Source organism: Podarcis raffonei, chromosome 14, assembly GCF_027172205.1.
Source record: "Podarcis raffonei isolate rPodRaf1 chromosome 14, rPodRaf1.pri, whole genome shotgun sequence".
NCBI classification, from domain to species: Eukaryota; Metazoa; Chordata; class Lepidosauria; order Squamata; family Lacertidae; genus Podarcis; species Podarcis raffonei.
Genome location: NC_070615.1, coordinates 53,776,238 through 53,799,391, shown reverse-complemented (window position 1 = coordinate 53,799,391; position 23,154 = coordinate 53,776,238). Strand labels below are relative to the sequence as shown.

The following is a 23,154-nucleotide window of genomic DNA, read 5'->3' as shown; positions in this document are numbered from 1 at the left end:
GCCCCTTTATTCCCCGGAGTTGGTGGTGGGCGCATGTACCCCCCCATTCCAGGATCCCATCTGTTCCCACTTTCAGAGGAGCCAACAGAAATAAAGACCTTCCTTATTAGAAGCCGAGGGCTCTCTGGGGCCCCGTAATGTTCTCAGCAGCCCTTCGAGGTCTCCCCGCTTTGCTTTGTCCTGGCAAATCCCGACCGGGGGGGGGGAGGCGAGCCGAACGGGTAAGTCAGCAGGAAGCTGAGCTGAAGCCAGGAATGAGATGAGGAAGGATGGGGGGGGCGCATTAACCCGAGGTTTAATCTGCTTGTCCTCTCTCCTTCCCAGCCACTCTAGAAGACGGGTCTCGGGCTCCAGTGAATATCGGAAGCAAAAGGCAACCCTCCGATCTGGAAGTCCCGTCCTTCCCTTCATTCGGAACCGGCGCTGTTACAGGTGCCGTGCAATACTCACTCCGTATTTGTAAGAAATAAATCTCCTCTGGATCTCCCTCCAAGCACTCTAAAAACTAGCGGCGAACAAAAAACATACCAGCAAGCTGAATATCTGGACAGGCTCGTCTAAACAAAATGTTTTCCGCAGGCGCTTTCACTGCGCTTTCGGCCCCTGCTGCTATTCAGGTTGCTGGGGTGTTTTTTGTTCGTCGCTGGCTTTTAGTTTTTAAAAAATGGATTTTACCAATAATCTTACTGCTTTATTCTTTTTACAAACTGCTTCGAGGTTTTCTACAATCAAGCGGGGTATACACGTAATTGAATAAATAAAATTAACAAATCTCCACAGAGTGGCGTCTCCTTTCATTTATGGAATGGAAATTTACTCTGCACGTGCTCAGGGACACTTTCATCAAGGTGGTGGGAGGGGCGGTCTGCAGAATAGGAGCCAATTCCTGGGGCCGAGGTCCCTTCGCCCCACAGTAAAATATTTGCGGGGGCCGCCCGCATAAAAAAGTTGATGGTCATTCATTGCTGTTCAAATGGTGCGCGCGCGCCATGTCTTGTGATCTACTAGGCGGGGCGGGACTTACCTGTCCCCACGAGTAGCCAAGGGAGGACAGGGGGCAGATGCCCCCCTAAATCAAGAAAAGAAAACATGCTTAACTAACTGACCAACTGCGTCGCAGATGATTCAGTCCCCCCCCCGCCAACATAAATCCTGGCCACGCCCATTCCTCCCCCCCCTCCATATTTATTCAAGTTGGCCCCCGTGGTCTGCAGTAGCCAGCAGGCTCCGTTGCCTCTTCCGCTTAGCCATCTATTTCCCTCCATAGCCTCCTCTATCCCCGCCAGGCACTCGGTTCAGATAATAGCAGGAAAGTACCGGGCTTCAATTCAAATAGTGGGAGGCGAGGAGAGACCACTATTTCTAACAGCAAGAAGTGAAAGCTTTTTGTTAGATTTTTTTAAGAAGAGAAAGCGTTGGTTACTAAACCGCTCCTTTTTCGCAGCATCATTATAAAGTTGAGGTGTTGCAGCATGTAAATGCATTTAAAGTGTGTTGGTTGGTTTATTGATTAATCAGTTAGATGCTGGGCTGTTAATCAATCGATTTGCTAATCTCTTGGCAGCCCTGAGGGCAAGGGAGGGGGCACAGAAGGAGCTGCAACTGGCAAGGAACAGATGTCCTAAGGCTCATAACCTTTAAGGAGAGGGAGGAGTCTCTCCTTCTCCTTCTCCTTCTCTCCTTCTCCTTCTCTCCTTCTCCCCTTCTCCTTCTCTCCTTCTCTCCTTCTCTCCTTCTCTCCTTCTCCTTCTCCTTCTCCTTCTCCTTCTCCTTCTCCTTCTTCTTCTCCTCCTCCTCCTTCTCCTTCTCCTCCTCCTCCTTCTCCTCCTCCTCCTCCTCCTCCTTCTCCTCCTCCTTCTCCTCCTCCTCCTCCTCCTCCTCCTCCTCCTCCTCCTTCTCCTCCTCCTCCTCCTCCTCCTTCTCCTTCTCCTTCTCCTTCTCCTTCTCCTTCTCCTTCTCCTCCGTCGTATCCCTATTGTCATGATCGTGCGTGCGTGCGTTCGGTCGAAATGAGGGATGCGTGTGTGTGCCTGCCTGCCTGCCTGCCTGCCCGCCCGCCTCCCTCTCTCTCCGTGATCTATTTTGAGTCTGTCTCTCTCCCCCACCTGGGGGGGCGGAGGTGGTTTCTTGGGTGTGCGTGTGTGCGCGTTGGAGGGATGTTTTGTGTCCATCTCTCTGCCCCTGTCTGTCTCCCCTGCACACAAGCACATGCTGTCTTTGAGTGTGTGCTACTGTGAGAAATTTTGTGCCCTTCTGTCTCCCTCCCCCGCAAACGAGTGTTTTTGTGTGTGTGTGTGTGTGAGAGAGAGAGAGAGAGAGAGATTTTGTTTCTGTCTGCCCACCTGCCTGCCTGTCCCCCTCTCCCCCCCTCCCCCCGCAAACAATCAAGTGTGTGTGAGAGCGCACGAGCGCTTTTGTGCTTGTCTTTCTGTATCCCTGGGTCTCTGCATGCTCCCCCTCCCGTAAAGGAATGACGCACGCCAAGACTTTTCTCCCTTGCCGTCCCTGCAAGGACGGACGCCCGCCCGCCCCCACCCGTCTCCTCCATCACCTACCTGCTGCTCTGCTGCCAAGCGGCCGTCTACAAAGTCACCGAGTTCTACGGCAGCTGTCGCCACAAACCCAACCCTGGCGATGTCGTCGGCTTACAGCGACTGGGTAGACCTGGAGGCGCCATAGGGGGCGCGGGCCGGTAGACCGGGAAGCCCTACGCTCTATAATAGAACGGCAAGCCGCAGACCCCCCCCCCGGCGGGTAGACGGGGCTTCCCAAGGTCCGGCGCCCAGTAGACTGGCCAGCGGTTCCGCGCCGTATCCCAGGTAGTCCGGCAGAGCCGCGCTTTAAGGTGGTCAGACCGGGATGCAGGCCGGCCGGCAGGCCTGGACCTGGAAGCCCCAGAACCTCCAGCGAGCAGGCAGGCAGGGAGGCAGGCAGGCAGGCGGACCGTCCCCTGCCTTCCTTCCAGGTAGACCAGGCAGAAGCTTTTCCCTTTGTTTAGGAGCGACGGGTGGGCTCCAGGGAGGCAGGCAGACAGACAGACAGGGAGGCAGCGGTCGCAGGCCCGCCGCCGGAAAAATCGTGGCCCTCGCGTGTAGACTGGGCGGTCGGCGGGCGTCCGGCGGGAAGAGCGGGGAGGACCAACCACACCCGCCAGGGGAACCGGTAAGCCTTTCATCCGTCCGTCCGTCCTCCCAAGTGGAACGGAAAGCCCCAGGCGCCTCGGCCAGGCGGAGAACGGCCGCTGCTTCCAGCCCCGCCGTCAGCTTGACTTTCAGGGGGGACCGGGCAGCGGACAGACCTCCCAGCTGTAGATCGGGAAAGCCTTCCGTCCCCGGAAGGGGACCGCCACGTCCCAGCTTTGCTGGCCAGTAGTGGAGCGAAGGAGAGCCGCCAGCGGCCGCAGGAAGAACGGGCCAGGCTGCCGGCCCCTCCGGCGGGGAGCTAGACTCGGCCGCCCCCCAGGAAAATGGCCAGCGCTTCTGCTCCTTCCTCCGGGAAGACCGGCCCACCCACCCCCGCTTGCCGGCCGGTAGACGGGGGCCAGCGGCAACCTCCCGTGGACCGGGCAGGGGCCAGACCCACACAGACGCCCGGAAGCCTGCCCTTCTCCGTCCTTCCTACCCTCCGCCAACCGCTCTCGCCTCGCCTCCGTCTGTCACCCAGAAGCAAGAGGGCGGGCGCCGGGAACGGTCTACCGCCGCCCCAGCGCATAGGTAGACCGGCACGACCGGGGAGCCGCGGAGCCTCTTGCCGGAGTGAGTCTGCCGCGTCTGGCCGCCAGGGGCTTCCAGGCCGCCGCCCTGCCGCGGCGCCGACACCGGTGCCCGAGACGCCGTCGGCTCTCGCCGGGCAAGGAGATTTCTGGCGACAGGGTTTTCAGGACCCTCTGGAGAACCGCAGACGACCCAACCGTGCTCCCCGGCCAGTGTGGACCCACGGCGGGGGCAGGCGCGGCGTCTGACGCGGTACTTCTGGTTGAACCGAAGACGACCCAACCGCACTCCCCGGCCAGTGTAGACCCACGGCAGGGGCAGGCGCGGCGTCCGACGCGGTTCTTCCGGGGGAACCGAAGACGACCCAACCGCGCTCCACGGCCAGTGTAGACCCACGGCGCGGGGCAGGCGCGGCGTCTGACGCGGTTCCCTCGGAGCAGCAGCGAGCGGCCTCCTCCGATCCCGTGCCACTGGCCTTCGGGTCTCTGCCGGGAGAGGGGCGGTGAGGTGGGAGAGCGGCTGGCGGCGGGCTGCGATCCCGGCTCCAGGACCTGGGACCCTCGAGCGGCCCCTGTGCTCCCGTGGCCGCGGCAGCGTTTCCCAGCTTCTCGCGGGAGTGAGGGTGGGGACTGCCCCGCGGTGGGGCGGACCCCGCGTTCGGTAGTGGGGACAGGGCCCACGTCGCTATCCCCTGCCTCCCGGGCAATGACGTTCGCGTCGGGGAGGGCCCTCCGTGGGCCGGCCGGCGACCGGTGTTCAGGCGGAGTGGAAGCCTCCCCTTCCCCGCGTCCGTCCCGCGCTCCGTTGCCTTCGTTTAGCGACCCGATCCAGGCGCGGTGCCCGCTCCCAGGCGGTTCGGTAGACCGGAGGGAAGCCGAGGGACCTTACGACGGGTCGACCGGGAAGCCTCCCTTCCTCGGAGGTAGACCGGCAAGACCCAGCCTCGTGCAGCAGACTGCAGGGGAGCCCGGGCACCGCTGCCAGCCCCCTTGGTGGCGGGCTAGACCGGGTGGACCGTGGACGCGAGAAGCAGACTGGCCCTTGGGTGGGTAGACCGGGAGGCCCCCTATTCTCGGACGGGGACAAGCAAGACCGAGCCTCCGTGGCTGGCAGACTGGTGGACAGCGTCCTCAGTCCCGCCCGCCCGCTGCAGGGAAGACCGGGGCCCTCTCCAGTAGACTGGGCGGTCGGTGGGCCTCTGGTGGGCACCACACACATGCCGGCCGTAGGGACCGGGCAGCGGACAGATCTCCCAGCGGTAGACCGGGAAAGCCTTCCGTCCCTGTCCCAGTTTGCCTGGCCATTCGTAAAGAGATCTACTAGGCGCCGCAAGAAAAATCAGCCACGCTCCTGGCATCTCCGGCATGGAGCTACACCCAGCCTCCTAAGCGAAGTGGACCTGAAAGCCCCATGCTCTCGCCTCACCTCCGTCCGTCACCTAGAAGGAAGAGGGCAGGCGCCAGGAACGCTCTACTGCCACCCCACATGAGGGGACCATACTGCTGGAGGAAAAGAATGGACCCCTAGACACTAGATCGCTGAGAAAGAGAAGGCTGCTTCTGGAAGAAAATGGCTGTAACCAAACTCCCACATCATGCTGGCTGAGTCAAAATAGATAGTAGTGCAGCGCGGCTCCTAAACCAAGGGACAGGCTCCTGCCAGGTCTACCTGGGGGAAGGCAGGCAGGCAGGCAGGGGATGGCCACCCTGACTCCCTCCCTACTGCCCTGCACTTCTAAAGCAAGGGAGGGGCGCCCACCCGATCTACCTGGGGGAAGGGAAGGCAGGCAGGCACTCCGGGTAGCTCCCGCACGACTCCACTCCCCGACCCTGAGTGCCACGGCCTAAGGCTATGAGCTCCACACCTGGTACAGCATGGCCGAGACAGGGAAGCTTGGGGCGCTGGCGGTCGGAAATCCAACAGGCCCAGAGCCCCCTCCTCAGCCTTTTCCCCGATGTGGTGGAGGAAATGCCCCCTGGCAAGGTTCTTATAATTCCGTATCAATATCACATAATACGTTTCTAAACTGCAGTACTTATCATATCATATAATTTTTATTGATTGATTTCTAGACTACTGACCCGCCTGGTAGGGTCGGCGTAAAGAAATACCATCCTGATCATTCTTATCATGACATTTACTGGTGCCCTGCTTCCCGTCCCCCATTGGGGACTGATAAAAACGAGAGCGGCTGAGACCAGATAGCAACCCGCAATCCTCGCTGGGCCAGACTAGATGACCCCCAGACCCCTCACCCTTCCCCTGCAGGACTCAACGGGAGCTTCACATTGGAGCTGAGCTACGGCGGCCACGTTGTCCCCCTGTGGCGAAGCCCTGCCTCAGCATCTGGTGCCCGGCGCCCCCTGCTGGCCTACACCGGAAGAGTCTGTGGTGCTTTCCTGGTGGGTCTTGGGCTCCTCGCTCTCCCTGGCCAGCTCCTTCTCCGGAGCATGTCAAGAGCGCTGCCTCCCTCTCCACAGGTGACCTCCTCAGTGGCGAGTGAGGCGCTGGATGATGTGCAGTTCAGGAACTGTGGCCCCCAAAGTAAGGCTTTCTTTTCCGCCTCCCCCAAACACAGCCAAGCAGATAGACTGCCTCTGGGCTTGGAGGCTCCCCATTCACTGTCCCAACGTTTCCAGGTCCCCGGAGCTGCGCCCCAGATGAGCGCCCGTGCCTGCCAAGCAGCTGCATGATCCCTGCCCGCCATTGTGATAGCACCAAGGACTGTGGCGATGGCGGCGACGAACGGGGTTGCAGTGAGCAGCCGGGGGGCATTTGAGGCCGGGGGGATGTGGGCACCACCGGAAGGGGGGAGGGCAGAAAAGGCAAACCTGGGACCCCCCCACCTGCCTTTCTCCCCCAGAGACCTTCCTCTCATGCTTATTTGAGGAGGGCTGGTGCAGGTGGGCAGCGGATGCCAACCAGAACCTCTCCTGGGCGAGCAACTGCAGCTCCCAGGCGCCACCGTCCCCAGTCCACCCCACCCGCGACCAGACCACCAACATGCCGGAAGGTGGGTGCAGGTTGTTAATATGTGGAGGATACCAGCAAGGCTGAACCTTTCCGTGAAGAAAGTCTTACCAATTTGGGGCATGTGCAGAGTTCGGTACTGGGTGCTTTCTCACTCCAGCTGGTAGACATGACAGCTGACAGCCTTCAGTTCTCCACTGGGTAGACTGAACAGCTTTGTGGTCTAGTTGGTAGGTGGTCTACCTGAAGGGGATCAAAAACCCAGTCTACCCAGAGCCAAAGGCTGCCTGGTATACCCAGCTGAGGAGTGGGGCTATCACCCAGTCAACTGACCAGAGGTCCCAAGGTGCCCCAGTCTACCAACTGTGGGCTGAGGGCCATCTCCCTGCTTTAGGGGCTGCCCAGCCTGGTGGGCATGGCAGTGAGCAGGACAGGCAAAGATGGAGTTATTAATGGAATTTATATACTGCCCTATACCCACAGGTCTCAGAACAGTTCACTCGGAGTGGAACTCTTACCACGCTGGTTGTTTCTGAGGAGCCTCTGCCACTCCCAGTCTCCCCTCCCCCATCAGCCAAGTTCCTGAGACTCTGTAGGCTATGAAATTATTACTTTCTCCTTCAGCTCAGGGGAAGAAGAGAAGAAAACCCTGCTATGGTGTTCTGAACTGCAGACCCAAAGGAGGTCTTGTGGGAGCGGTTGGGTGCAGGCATACCACAGATGGAAGTCAAACTCCAGAGTGATCAGTTCTACTGCTTTATTAAAAGCTTTGTTACAGCAAATCAGTCTGCCAGGCCTCCCACCCTTTACAGTTGCAGGACAGACACCTCAGCAAGGAGTTGGCTTGTCTGCATCCAAGCAAACGTTCATATATCTTTATACACAAAGCAGCATACTTCACTTCGGCCAGCACTTCCCATCACTCCACTTGACCAGATGGGGGCATAGGTGGCAAATACCAAAGTCTTACAGCTAGCTCCTCTTTCTGGACTCCATGCACCCGAAGCCCCCAGTTAAGGATAGCATCAAAACAAGCCAATTAGCTTATAGGAGCTCATCACTACAACAACTACCTATTAATTGTGGGGTTATCTTGACTACCAAAATGGTGTTTGCAGAGCTTCCAGAACAGTTCACCTTTGGTTCAACACAACCCACCCCTTCTAGATAACCCTAACAATCTTCACGCCCAATCTTCCGCAAGTTCCTTGGGGTCTAGAAGGAGTGGAGTTATGCGGTGAATCTGTTACTCGGCTTGCAAGAAAAACCCACAACAGCAATGAAAAATATGCAATGAAGCAATCTCATAATTGTAACAAAAATCACCAGTAAGTGGTGCCACCCCCAAGTCCTTGGGACCACCCCTGGACCATGCCATGGTCCTCCACAATTCATGCTCCAATCAGGCTACCTTGGCACAATCTTGATATAAAGCATGCACAATCTTATTTAGCTAGACTTATCTGAAATATATGTTCTAATACACAAATCATTTTTATTTAACAGCTTGAAATATCACAGAAAGCCTCCATGTCCATGTTCTGGTTATCTGTGTGCAGATCCAACATTATATGAGTCACCATTTGCTGCCAAACAATAAGTCCATTCATGGCAGAAACTTCTGCTGCCCCAGTGAGAATTCATGGCCACCAAGCTCCAGATCCACGTGAAGTACAGGAACATTCTGGCACAGGTATGGATACAGCCAGCAGAGGAAACCTAGGACCAATCCCAATATTCACTCCAGTGGCAGCCTGTTAATGAACAAGCAAATATTGGTTAGGTACTCAGAGAATAACTTGCACCTAAATATTAGTAAGACAAAGGAGATGCTGTTGGACTTCCGGAGGAAGAGAGGGGAACCTGCCCCATTGTATATCGGGGGGGGGGGGCTGTGTGGAGAGGGTATCCTGCTTTAAATTCCTGGGAGTTTACCTTAGTGAGGACCTCACTTGGAAAATCAAGATAACTCTGGTGGTCAGAAAGGCCAAACAGAGACTCCATTCCCTCCGGGTGTTCCGGAAGAATAACGTTAAACAACAATTGATGAACTCCTTTCATATTGTATTACAGTGTGGTATGCTGGCTTAACAGCCACGGACAAAAAGTCTCTACAGAGGGTGGTGAACACAGCACATGATATCATGGGCTGTCCCCTGAGCCCACTAGATGACATTGCAAGGGATTGTTGCCTTAGGAGAGCGAGAAAAATTATCAGGGATGACTCACACCCCAGCCATCACCTCTTTAAACTTCTACCCTCGGGCAGGAGATATAGAAGTATAATCAGTCGTACCAACAGGCTAAAAATAGCTTCTATCCGTGGGCTGTTAGGTTGTTGAATGGAAAATAACATAGCAAAATTGACTTGCGAGGAGCCCAGACAAAGTTCGGGAATGGATCCTGGAGAGAGACGCTTTGTTAGATATCACAAAAATACAGAACCCAGGGTCCTCCCACTGGTTTCCCCGACTGAAAACAGTCAAAACCTGTGCCAATTATTTGGCGAATATCACCAATCCCACCCTTCGGAGAGCTTTCACCATGGCCCGTTTTCAAACCATTCCTACGGCCTATTTGTCAGGCAGATATGCAAAAATCCCAGTAGAGCAGCGTATATGTCCTTGTCATATGAGAACCAAAGAGGATCTCACACATTACATGTTGTATTGTCCCATCTATTCGGCCTTCAGGGATGCGATGTTACAAACTATTCCCAAATCAATAGCCAACTCTGAGGACCAAGTAAAGTTTTTACCGGTGGACGCTGATCCACGGATTTCCCACGTGGTAGCGGTCTTCGTGGTGAAGGCTATGAAAACTAGGGTATGGTTCCTGGAGGAAATGGTGAGGTCCCTCCCATTGCTCTCCTAACCTGTTGCTGTATCTTCTTTCCTGAATGGCGAGGTTTTTTGGGTAGTTTCCTTGCTGGGACAGCATGGCATGAATTTTAGCTTATTTTTATAATTTTATTGTTTATCTTTTAATAATGTTTTAAGGTATTTTGTGTAAAGGCATGGACCTCACAAATCTAATAATAAACTTTGGAACTTTGGACTTGCGAGGTGGTGTGTTGTTTGATAAGCACACAGAGTGCAACGAGATTGAGTGTTTGGGGGGGGGAGGCTTGTTTAATTTCATTGTACACAGGTTATATAATGACAATAAAGCTATTATTCTGGGCACATCATCGCCTTGTCTGAGCTGGGCTCAGAACTTCAGTAGTGTGCAGTTGATCTTCTCCCAGCCTGGTAGGAAAATTATTGCAGAGCATGGAGGATCAGATTTACTTCTCCTTTCACACACACACACACACACACACACACACACACACACACCCAAGTACTTGCACTCATTCCAGGGCTCACCCAGATCTTGGGGTTATTGTACCATAAGTGCCAATAGGCATCCAAAGTCCCAGTTCTGTGGGGACCACAGCAGGAGCTGTACCTATCAATCCTCTCAAGACACAGAACCTTCTGAGGCTCATGTAGACAATTGTGCAGCAGGCTACACTTTCCACACTCAAAGAACTGGAGGAGCACCCATCATCCCCTTAGCTTTTCCCCAGGGGATCTTTTTCCAGTCTTCCAGTTGTTAGACAGCTGTAATGCATCTTCCAGAATGGGAGCCCACCCCTTCAGGGTTTTGGATGACCCAGGCAGAATTTGGATTTGCTGTTCCAGTAATCCTGAATTTCAGGGGGTTTGACTAGATGATTCCTGGTCTCTTACAACTCTACCATTCTATAATCCATTCATGCATTTTGTGGTTCCAGTGCATGATACCTGCTGCTAGGAAAAACAGCAGCTCCTTTGAAGAGCTGAGTATTAAACCTCACAGCCCCTGCCCTGCTTTTATTCCATCCTCAGTGAAAGCCTACAGATGGGTGGCTTGTAAAATGCTTTTGCTTCCAGCTACAATTCTTTGACTCCCTGGGGGTTATGGGTAACATATGGATCTTGTCTCCTCTTGTTGCTGGAATAAATTTAGTTTTACCCGAACATACTACACATAGAAACAACATGCATTGCAGGATTTACTTCCCAGCCACTCAGCATTGCAGATGGCCTAGCAAATCTTTAGCACACTAATCTAAAGATGACAAAGCACCAGAAATTAGAATGACACTCATTCAATGACATACAATAAGGAAATAGATGACTTTGGTACAGGGCTTAGCACATTCCTTGTGTCCCCTGCCAATAAAACAAATTCATGAGCAACCGTTTACTACTTTAAAAGGCATTAGCTAATTCAACTATACTTTGTGAAATTTCACTGGGGCCCCCTGGCAACAAGTACTGCTTGGTTGTTACAAAATAGGTGTGAGCAAGCAGCTCCATGGGGAGTCCACTTCCTGCCCTTGCTAGATACAGCTTCTAAGCTGAGACATCCTCCTGCCCTTCCACTCTTCAGCAGGGAGGGGAGCAGAAGGAACAGGTCTTTGTTACATGCTGCTTCTGCCTAGGTATGTTTTCCCACAATTTTATCACCACACAAGGCAGCTTTCATTGGGGATTGTGAACAACTATAGCACCACAACCATAATGTGTGGGAGTCCAACATCTCACGAGATCAGACTGTTGTATGGTGTCAAACAGGTGATCCCATGTCACCTTTTATCTTTAATATGATCACTGATCGCTTGCTACATATATTGCCTGAAGAAGTGGGGGCTGACCTGGAAGGCTTCAAAGTCCATGGTGAAACCTTTGCCGATGATCTGGTGCTAGTGACATCCACTCCAGTGGGGCTGCACAACATGATCAACGTAGTGGTGGAACATCTGGCACTATGTGGGCTTACCATCAATACCAGATGTGCCTAATGGTCTCCCTGGAGAACGTCCCCAAAAGAAAGTGGTAGTCAATGCTAAAATGGCACTAAAGAGGTCAGGCAAATGGAAATAGCTTAGGATCCCATTCACCACTGAGTGAATGGCTGAGAGGCTGCAAGGAATATTGCAAATCTTGAGGAAGGGTTCCCTGAAACTCCAACACAGGGTGTTCAGACTACAGACTGTGGTCCTACCCTACTTTTACAACCAGTTGTCGTTAGAGTTGGAGGGGTGCAAATGCTTACCTGCATGGACCACTGCTCAAGGACAATTAGAACCTGGCTTGGTCTCCCGGCATCCAGACTTGTGGTGTAGTTTCACATCAAGGTAAATTATGGAGGTCCCTGTTTGCAATGGCTGAGATGGAGCATACGGAGCCTGCATAGAGAACACTTTCATAAATTGCCTTTAAGCAGGTCGGCAAGCAGTCCTTAGCTGGGAACTTCCTGGCAAAGGAACTGAAGGTAATGGAACATCACTTCAGTAACAGAGGAAACATCCTGCATACAACAGGGGCCCTGAGTGAAAGATGGATTGATGAAGCAGGGGAGCACATTGATGGTGGGGGTTAGAAAAAGAATAAAAAACACCAAACCAAGAGGCATGGTTGCACGTGTTTTCTGTCAGGAAGGGATTACTTTAATTCCATAAATCTCTGGATAAATGTGCTCCCAATACGAAAATGTCTAGCCAGAGGCAGAAGACTTGACTGTGCAGAGGTGAATGCCATACATCTGAGACCCTGAAGCAATAGAAGGGTGTTACAGTAGTCTACAGACACTGTGCAACAGAAACTTCAAGTTACATGTAACTTCAGTAAGACTGCCATGGAGTGATCATAAAAGAACTGTTGCCTTTAGGAATAATAAGAAAGGAATACCTCCAGGCTCCATCACCACGGCTTGTGATCAGAGGGCTGTATGCTTACAGCATTGTCAAACAAACAGCCTCCATCCAAACAGATAGAAGAGAGCAGGATTAAAAACTAGTGCTACAAAACACAGCATAATACAAAATAAACTAGTCACCCCCCCAAACAATTTTTTTAAAAAAATAGCCTAATGCCTTGTCCCGCCTCGGCCGGCGCCTAGCAGGTGACTTAGAACTGGTGCGGACCAGGGGAATCCGACTGTTTAATTAAAACAAAGCATCACGAAGGCCCGCGGCGGGTGTTGACGCGATGTGATTTCTGCCCAGTGCTCTGAATGTCAGCTGATGATCTGTGATGTTAAACTGCATGATCTTTGGTGGTTTTATCCACATGTCTATCCCTATCTCCTCGTGGTGAGAGTCAGGCAACTCTTCTGGCGGCTAACAGGGAAGGCTTATCTGAGCCTCTGGGTCCTTACCATAGAGGTTCAGTTCATCCTCACCCAGATTCGGGAAACCGAACATGAATCATTGTGGAAATGCTAAGAGAGGTGGCGGGTCCTCTGACCGTACCACCCGGGTGAGGAGCAGCTCCCGTGCTGCCGGGCCTGGTGTAGTTCCTGCGGTGGAACACCCAGTTTTCGTATGCGAACACCCAGGTTGCGAGAGAGCCTTTAACACCAAGACCGGGCGCTGTGTTCATCACTGATGAGCCCACCCAGACTGGTATGACGCGCAACAAAATAAACATCAGAAAAGGAGATGGACCCCTGAGGAAACAGCACTGCTGGCCAGAGAGGAGGCCAGACTCCTCACCTCGGGGGCACGCCATATGAACCTAGCCCTGATGGAGAAATTCCCAGAGAGAACAGCGGAGGCGATTAAAGCCCATAGGCGCCAGCCAGCAGGGAATTGGTTGCAACGTATACCCAGGAACAACTAGAGGTGGCAGAGGGACCGGCACCTCAACCTGAGGTGGAAGCTTCGAATACCCAATGGCGTGACAGGCTGATACAACACCTGCAGCAGCTCCCCAGGATGCCGACCACCACGGAACATCTCGTGCGATTGGAAAGGCTGAGGACGGTCGGGTCGAGGACGCTCACCGACATGTATGAAGAGCTGTCCCTGGTTGTGCGGAGCATGCAGGGTATGCGACCCTGGAGGGCACAGAGAGGGGAACGAAGTAGCCAAGAACAACAGACGTCCAATAGGCGGAAGAGGCGAGAGCAGTATGCCAAGTTCCAACATCTATGGCATAAGAGTCCCACTAAATGTATTAAGTGGGCTCTTGATAAGAACAGGAATGTGCCAATAGAGAATGGTGCGAGCCTCTTTCCATACTGGGAAAAGCTAATGACCAGGGCTCCGGACTGCTCACCCGGCCCTGGCCCCAGGAGGGATGTCATAACATCTTTATGGGAACCCATGACGGCTGCTGAGATTAAGAGAGCCTTACCATCGGCCTCAAAGGTGCCAGGACCTGACAGAATGACCGTGGAACAGGTGAAGAAGCTGCCTCTAGGTGCGCTGGAGTGGTGGTGGGCGAACAGGCAGACCTGCGGAGGGCTCATGCCCAGAAAGTCCAATATTAGACGGGGAACACTAGTCTCCTGGAGTTGCTAAAAGAGCTTTACCAAGTGGACAATGTGAGCACCACATCTGCAATGCTCTCCTGCAGATGGGGGGGAAGAGCGATCGCTCCGCAGAGGACCTGTTAGCCTGGGGTATAACGATGGCCAGAATGTTAGTAGCAAGAAATTGGAAAAACACCATTCGGATGCACATCAATGCGCTCCCAAACAGATCGAGCTTGGCCAGGGGACGGAGAGCTGACTGGCTATGTCGCGGCGGGTGCCAGATGCCTGAAACTCTGAACCACGTTCTCCAAGTCTCCTACAGGTCTCATGCAGCGAGGGTCCGCAGGCATGATGCTGTAGTGAAACACATAGCAAAAGGGCTTTGGAGACAAGGGTATCACATGGATTTGGAGCCTCACTTCAGAACATCCGAAGGCTTGAGGAAACCCGATATAGTGGCGAGTATTGGACAGACCACAAGAATTATCAACGCCCAGGTGGTGGGCGAGCAGGCAGACCTGTGGAGGGCTCATGCCCAGAAAGTCCAGTATTACGCGGGGAACACCAGTCTCCTGGAGTTGCTAAAAGAGCTTTACCAAGTGGATGATGTGAGCACCACATCTGCAATGCTCTCCTACAGAGGGGTGTGGAGCGATTGCTCCGCAGAGGACCTGTTAGCTTGGGCCAGAATGTTAGTAGCAAGAAATTGGAAACACACAATAATACCCAACACAGAAGATTGGCAAATCCTAATGGTAGAATATCTGCAGCTAGCAAAAGCGACAGGAAGCGTAAGAGGCCAACCAAAACAAAAAGTCTATAAGGATTGGGGAATCTTTAAAGAAAATTTAGAAAACTATGGAATAAAAGGAAACATCTTGTAGAATTAGACTGATCCCTGTATTGTAGAAATATAAGTTCGTAGGGAGGTAAAAAGAAATTACATAAGAAATATGTAACTGTGCGGTATAAAGTAATGGATAGATAAAGTACAGTGAGATTAATTGGAAGCCAGTTTTAAATTTCTTCTGTATAAGTTTTATAATTGTGTTCAGTATCAGGAGTAAATATGATGATAATTATATTAATCTTCTTGTATCTTCTAGTGTGGTGGTTTGTTTGATTTTTCTGTTATTTGTTTGTATGATTGTGTTTGTTTACTTGTATGTACGTCTGTTCTCATAAATGTATTTAGTTTAAATGAATAAAGATATATTCAAAATAAAAAAATAATAAAACTACAGCTTCTGTTAATGCTGGTTTGTGAGCACCCAGGAAAATGCCCAGGCTTGCACGGGACTGCTAGTAAAAAATATTCCGTACTTCTGCGGATAATCAGAAGTAATGTCTGAGGGGCGTGGCGCTCTGATGATGATTTAAAAAATAAAAAAGGAAGCTGATGATCTGTGGTGTTATACTGATCGATCTTTGGCAGTCTTTTCCACATGCCTATCCCTATCTCCTCGTGGTGAGAGTCGGGCAACTCTTCTGGCGGCTAACAGGGAAGGCTTATCTGAGCCTCTGGGTCCTTACCAGAGAGGTTCAGTTCATCCTCACCCAGATTCGGGAAACCGAACATGAATCATTGCGGAAACACAAAGAGAGGTGGCGGGTCCTCTGACTGTACCACCCGGGTGAGGAGCAGCTCCCGTGCTGCTGGGCCTGGTCTAGTTCCTGCGGTGGAAATCCCAGTTTTTGTGTGCAAACGCCCGGATTGCGAGAGAGCCTTTAATACCAAGACCAGATGCGGTGTCAATCACCAACGAGCCCACCCAGACTGGTATGATGCGCAACAAAATACACATCAGGTGAAAAGGAGATGGACCCCTGAGGAAACAGCACTGCTGGCTAGAGAGGAGGCTAGGCTCCTAACCTCGGGGGCACGCCATATGAACCTAGCCCTGATGGGAAAATTCCCAGAAAGAACAGCGGAGGCTATAAAAGCCCATAGGCGCCACACACTACAAAACACAGACCTTCTAGACCTGGAAGGACATTACAACCGTTATGGCTGGCATGCCTGCTTAGGTTATGATAAAGTTAAGATCCAGAAAAAAATAATAATCGTATTATAAGGAAACCTCTCTATATGCTTTGGGAAAATACAAAGATTTGTTTGAACCTAAAACTCTGTGGTGGATATCTTCCCTTGAAGCACTAGCAGTGAAGAAGAAAAATTATGAGAGAAAGAGGAAGGAAAAAACTTTGAAGAAATTAGAGAACATCTGTCAGGTTGATTACAATATCACCAACTTTACGAGATATTTAAACTAGACGAAAGAAATGGTTTTGCAATGGAACCCTCTACATTGGAAAAAGAACTGATCAACTCTAAAGTGAAAATCCTCTCCAATCTGTAATCCTCTAAAATCTGTAATGGTCAAGTGGGCTCAAGATTTTGTCTATAGTATCCCAATGAAAGCCTGGGGAAATCTATGAAGTTCACCGCATGCTACACCTTGAAAGAAAATTTTATGTAGATGCAATTCCGCTGGTACTTAACACCACTAAAATTATCCAAAATGTATAAGAACATTTCAAGTAAATGCTGGAGATGTGGGGAAGCGGAAGGCTCACTGTTACATATGTGGTGGACCTGTAAAAAAAATAAAGGCATTTTGCAATGTAATTTATAATGAACTCAAAAGAATTATTAAGGTATCCTTCATTTTAAAAAATGGAGGCTTTCCTCCTGGGGATATTAGGCCCAGACATACCTGTGGGCGAACAGGTGGACCTGCGGAGGGCTCATGCTCAGAAAGTCCACTACTACGCCGACAACAGTAGTCTCCTGGAGTTGGTTAAAGAGCGCTACAAAGTGATAAAAAGAGAGAGGAGGCTTCATGCTCCCTGATCTAGAGTTATATCATGCAGCTGCAGCACTACTATGGATGAAAGACTGGATAACATTAAGGGATTTTGATGTATTAGATTTGGAGGGATATGATCATCGGTATGGGTGGCATGCCTATTTAATATATGAGAAGGTAAAGGTCCACAGGGGCTTCCTGAATAATTTAATAAGGAAACCATTATATAAGATCCGGTCAAAATATAAAGAAATACTGGAACCCAAGAACCCCCTGTGGACCTCGCCTACAGAAGCACAGGCAGTTAAGAAAAAGAATATGGAAGGGGAATGGGCCACATACCGACTATTATTATTATTAGGACAACAGGATGAACCTATACTGACAAAAATATGAAGAAATTAAAGGGCATTTAACAGACTGGCTGCACTATTTTCAAATACATCAAAGATTAACCATTGATAAAAAGTAGGACTTGCAAAAGAAACATCAAAATTTGAAAAAATAATTGATACAAAGGAAAATACATCTCATAAAAAAATAAGAGTGCTACCAAGTGGAAGACCTGAGCACCACATCTGCAACGCTCTCCTGCAGAGGGGTGTGGAGTGATCCCTTGGCAGAGGAGCAGAGTATTGTCTGGAAGCAAGACCTTCAGGTTCTCTCATCATGAGTGGTGATTGGAGGCATTTATGCTCATTCCATCTTTAACAAAACAACAGCCTCCCTCGGTGCTGGGATGTGAGCACCCAGGAAATTGCCCAGGTATAGCACGGGACTGCTAGAAAATAATCCGTACCTCTGCGGATAAAGAGATGCAACGTCTGAGGGGCGTGGTGCCCCTATGATGACAAAAAAAGAGCCAAATGCCTCATCTAGTGACGCGCAGGAATGGATGAACGAAATTCCCACTGTCCCCACCTATCTAGTGAAACCACAGCCAAGGGAACGGGCTTGGCGGAATCAGCAGGGAAAGACATGAGGTGTGGAATAAGTGGGAGCCCCGCCTGTTTTTCACTTACCCAGTGAGGTGGGGGGGGGTGCTGCCTAGTGGCTCACTTTTGGTAAACTACAAGGGGATTCACAGCCAGAAGGAAACCGGGCACTCCCCTGTTGGTATTATGAATACTTGATGCACATAGTCACTGAGCAGCTGGGCTTAGACAGCGATCCATTTCCCTGTCAGCAAGGGGTATTTGGTGCCCTCTCTGTAGACAATTTGCAAACCCTTGGAATTATAACTAAAATGGGTATCAAGGTCATATCACCCCTAGTTGTGATTGGAGGCATTTAATCTTTGACACCTCCCTTTCTACGGAGGCGAAGGTTTCAGCTACAACGCAGCCAAGCAGGGCCATGTTGCCCCACTGCCCTGCCCGCCCGCGCAGCCGGGAGCCCGGCCAGTGGACGCAGCACTTGGTGGGCACGAGGCAGAACCGTCCAGATTGCGCCCCCTAGCCACGGACAAGTTGGCTCTTCTTTCCGCCTCTCGCGAGGAGGACGAGGTCCCTAGGCTACCAGGTGGTGGAGAGCCACACACACAGTGGCGGAGGAAGTGGGGTGCGGTGGGGTTTTCCCGCCCTGGGTGTCATGGGGGTGTCATGGGGGGTGATATCGCTCGCTGCGGGCGGTGCCCGCCCTCGCCTCCCCCCGCACGGCTAGCCCCGCCCCCGCACAGCTCCGCCCCCGCGTGCACAGCATGTGCACCTAGCTCCGCTTCTGCGCACACATTCCCTCACCGCCACCTTTGCCCTGGACGGAACCGTTCGCCCGCCTCCTAAAGCGGGAGCCGGACCTCTTTCTACTTCGGGAGGAACAATCTGCACATGCCCAGAGGCACTCTGATAATTGTATTTCAAAAATTATAGCTTTGCACTCTGCGGCTCCCGCATAGGGCTGTGGGAGAGGCTGTTGCCCCAGCTGCAAGCGGGGCGCGGGCGGTATTATACGCTGCCCCTCCGTATCCTTCCAGCAGGGTCTGGAGCGTGCTTGGAACGCGCTCGGGTGCTGCCTCCCCTCCCCTGCCCACTCCCTTTCCCCGCCTCCGGTAGCTCCACCCCGAGAGGACACCCGCCTTCCCACCTTCCTTCCTTCCTTCCTTCCTTCCTTCCTTCCTTCCTTCTCTCACGCGCGCCCTCCTGCCCATTCATTTCTTCGCCGGCTGCGCAAGCAGCAAGCAGAGGCGCCCGCTGCGCGCGCAAGTTCTCCCGCTCGAGGGGGCGCGCGGTGCAGATTTTGCGGGCGGGGGCTCGCCTGCGCCCCTGGCGGGGGCCTTCCTCACCACCCCCTACCTATAGCCCTCGGCACGACCCAAGCGCCCCACGCCGGGGCCCCCTCAAAACCAGGACCAGCACCCAAAATGCTACACCCCCTGGGTGTGCGCTTTCTTACGTTACGATCTCTGATCCCCTGCTGCTTTTGGTGGGATGGGCGAGAGAAGAGAAATTAGACACTGAGGACTCAAACCAGACAGATGTAAATAACCCTGAAACAATTCCTTATATTCCTGGGAAAGGACTAGCAGGATGTAACAACTTTTAAAGACTTTAAACACACGCCGCACACACACAAACCCTTTAAAAATAATTCCGGTTTTCCCAGTCACCCTAGATATGTAACAGAACGTTAAGAAAACAGGGTAAATTAGGCAAAAGACAGCCAGGTATTTTAAAGTGATTGTTCAAGCCCACAAAACCTTTGTAACCAGTCTGCCACCATACAAATATGTCAACACACCCAACTGGGAGAGGACACACAATCGCAGGTGCGCACACCATGCAAGAGTTAAAACAGGAACGCGAGGAGGAGAGTAAGCGTTTTCCCTGCCCAATGCAGCTCCGTCAAGCACTGTCCTGTCAGGCTGCATTGGTATTGCAATAGCAGGACACTTTCTACTTGGCAAGAAACATTTCTTCACCTTACATGGAACCTAAAATGACTACGAATGTATTTTTTCCTGAAATGAGTACCGCAACAAAATTGAAAGGAACCTCCTTGAAGGAAACTTACTTGGGAGTAAATTTATCCATCAAAACTCAAAGGATTTCATAACTCAAATAGGGGTGGCAAAAAGGGTCAAGGAGACTTTTTAAAAGCTATGTTAAAAGGAAACCTGACAGTCTTGGTATGGGCATAGCCAAGAAGGGGGGCAGGGGGGCTAAATTACCTGGGGGGGGTGTTTTTCCTTTAAAAAAAATGAAGCAAGCTTGCCTTTAAAATTACACATTTAAGACAAGCAGCAGCAGCTGAAGTCAGGATGTTACCTTTAAAGCCAAATTAAACTCAGGAAAACTTCAAAGCTCCAAAACTTGGCAAAAGTTTTTCTTAACATTTCTAAAGCTTAAGAGTGCAAATCCCGAGTTAACCGAAACCTCTGGAAACTCCTCCTACTATTAACAAGCAGAGTGTTACACTGCCTGTTTTTATGCCATTTAATAACAAATGTGTTGAGCTTTGTGAGTGTGCGTGCAAATGTGCGTGGAGTGTGCGTGTACCAAGCTAAGAGCCCAGGTTCCCACGTACGAGCACTCTGGGTTTAGTCAGTCAAGCAGCTGCAAATCCACCTTGTCCAGCCCACATTTGTATTTATAGCCCACCTCTTCTCCAAGGAGCTAAAGGTGGTGTAAGGTGAAAGAAAAGCTGGATTGTTTTTTTAACTAAAGAAACAACCCTGAACCTGTTTTTTAAATCCTTTCTCTTTTTCTCCCTCCAAAAGAGGTGCTGTCACAGTTAGCATTTGGTGCAGGCAGGGGCAAAATACGAAAGTCCCAGAAGTTCCAACTCCCGCCCCCCCCAGCACCTGTCCTGGATCTGGCTGCTCTTGGCAGAACTTGCCCCCTCTTCTCCCTTGTTTCCTCTCAGTATGCGACAGTCCCTCCGCACACCTCGCTCCAGCAATCTCTGCGTCACCTTCGCCCAGCACACTTTGCACACCTCCTTGGTCTTCATCACACTCCTCACAGCTGCCTGTCCTTAAGTAGGGGAGGCTATTAGGGCAGGTTCCAATCTGAATCAGTTACAGGTGCAGGAATGACGTGCTCTGTACTTCCAGCCCTAACTTGCCTGGCTAGGCACAGCTGCGAGCGTTTCCTCAGACATCCCCCACCCGTGTTTAATTCCCTCCAGGCTGCTGATCAAAGTGCACACAGCTGCTGGCAGGGAAATTAGGCTTTCTTCCATGGGTCAAAGACTCAATTCGGCACCGCCCCCTCCCCGCCCCATGTGAGCTCACAAGCACTCACACACACAAGAAGCCCCACGTGTTTGTTCTTAAAGGGCAGAAAAATAAGCATATTATTTGAATACAAGGTTTTGTTTGCATCTAATATTTCACTGATTCCCAACGTAATTTACACAACAAAAAATGCAACATAACATATAACTGCAAGGGGGGAAAGTGAGGAAGAAAACTTTTATACAGTATTAGGAGATGTAATGTATATCAATTTATAACATTATAATTATTTTGCTGCAGGTTAGCTGTGAGATAAATAAATTACAGTTAGATATTAAAGGCCAGAGTCAGTCTCACGGAGGACCGGGTAGTGCAGAGGGAAATAAAAATACAAAAGGACAGTATACATGATGTCCCAGACATGACAACCACACCATAAAGCTTCACGCCAACCAGATATTCCTGTTCACTTCAGGCACTAAGTCGCTTAAATTATCATTAACCGTTCCTCATTGCTCCACCACCAGGACCTGGGGTCTAAGTCCATGTCTTCTCTGTCTGGTGGGGGAAGGGACGACTCCTGGGCAGGAGGCTCCGCCCACTCCTCATCCAGCCGGTCCCGGACATGGACTTCCCAGCCTCCTGCTTGCTGCTGCCTCTTTGTGCTGATCCATGACAGGTGCTCTGTTTAGGGACTTACCAAAGGAATCCTGCAAATGGAGATATTACTAGAGCCTGACATGCTTGCCTGTTTGGTGGTATTTTATGCATTGTGACTTGCTATCATTTTTATTGATTATAGCATAGTAATTCTTTACTGTAATTGTTAAGTGTTGACTGTTCGATTATTATTATTATTGAATTTTACTATTCTAATGGATTATTGAGTATTCAGTATTATTGAATATTGCTTTACATGGTATGTTATTTATTTTAAAGTTATGTTTTCATTATGACTTTTTTGTATTGGATCACATGGTGATTAGGGGTGTGATCTTTGTCAGGGAAGGGCCCATCCTTGGCCTGCAGAAGGTCCCAGGTTGTGTCTGGCAGCATCTCCAGGTAGAGCTGGGAACATGCCTGGTCTGGAATCCTGGGGGGTTGCTGCCAGCCAGTGTAGACAATACAGCTTCCTAGGCAACTTCTGAGATGCTAGGATCTTGCACCATTTAAAGTTTGGTCTCCAGCCACAGCAGATTCCAAGAAGCAAAGCAGAAGGAAATACACCCCTCCCTCTGCTAGGCCAGAATATATATGTGTGTGTGTGTGTGTGTGTGTGTGTGTGTGACCACTGAACCCTCCGATCTACTTTCCACAGAGGGGCCTGCAAGGGGCCCAGCAGCAGGACACCAGGCAATGGGTTTCTTCTGTAGTTTGTTCCTTGTCTCAGGGAACTGGCAAGCAGAGGCAGGTAGACTGCCCCTGGGCATGGAGGCACCATGCTCAGCTCTCATAGTTAACAGCTGCACTGCAAATCCACCCAAACTTTGGGTGGGTGGGAGGTTACAAGGAGACATGAGGGGATATGAGGTGTAAATTAAAACTTGCAGCCCCCAACGGGGTGGTAGATGACCCTGGGGGTCCCTTCCAGCTCTAAAATTATGTGGTTCTATGCAGTGCTTTTTTCTTTTAAAATGTTTAGGGGTACTCTCATTTTTCCTACTCATATTGAAATATTGCCCCTCAATGAGGCAATGATTCACAAAATGTTTAGGGATATGCATCTCCCTACGTCCACCCAGAAAAAAGCACTAGTTCTATGTTACTACGTCAGAAAATTCAAGGTGGTGTCCCCAAACCACCTGGCTGATGATGCCGTTTCTGAAATGTGTAGACCCACACGGACAGAGGCAGGGCTGGATTGAGGTTTGATGAGGCCCTAAGCTACTGAAGGTAATGGGGCCCATTATATGTCCAGCTGTCCTTGTCAACAACAAATTGTCACTGTTTTTTGTGTTGAATATATGCTATATGGTAATTTAATAGGTCCATACACAACACAAAACACTGTTGCTATATGTAGGTTTTATTTGTTTTTTATCTTATATTTTGGAAATGTACATCTGGGGTTTTTTTCCCTTTAAATTTTTTGGGGGTCCCCAAGAGAGTAGGTCCCTAAGCTATAGCTTGTTTAGCTTATATGTACATCCGGCACTGCGACACAGGACTGGCATTCACCTTTTCATAAGAGAAACCT

The 23,154-nt window shown here is 51.0% G+C and overlaps 1 long non-coding RNA gene across 3 annotated transcripts; it reads right to left on the bottom strand.

The window, feature by feature from the left end:
• Positions 1 to 7,426: 7,426 nt before the first annotated feature.
• Positions 7,427 to 20,972, bottom strand: LOC128401682 (uncharacterized). Of its 3 annotated transcripts, none has more exons than XR_008327504.1 (3): positions 20,583 to 20,972; positions 11,769 to 11,901; positions 7,427 to 8,437 (listed from the first exon to the last, which is right to left on the bottom strand). It is a non-coding gene; the product is annotated as an uncharacterized LOC128401682 (long non-coding RNA). The 3 variants fall into 3 exon arrangements; XR_008327503.1 differs by lacking the exon at positions 20,583 to 20,972 and adding an exon at positions 13,853 to 14,163; XR_008327502.1 differs by lacking the exon at positions 20,583 to 20,972 and having other exon boundaries at positions 11,769 to 12,729.
• Between the last annotated feature and the right edge of the window lie 2,182 nt (positions 20,973 to 23,154).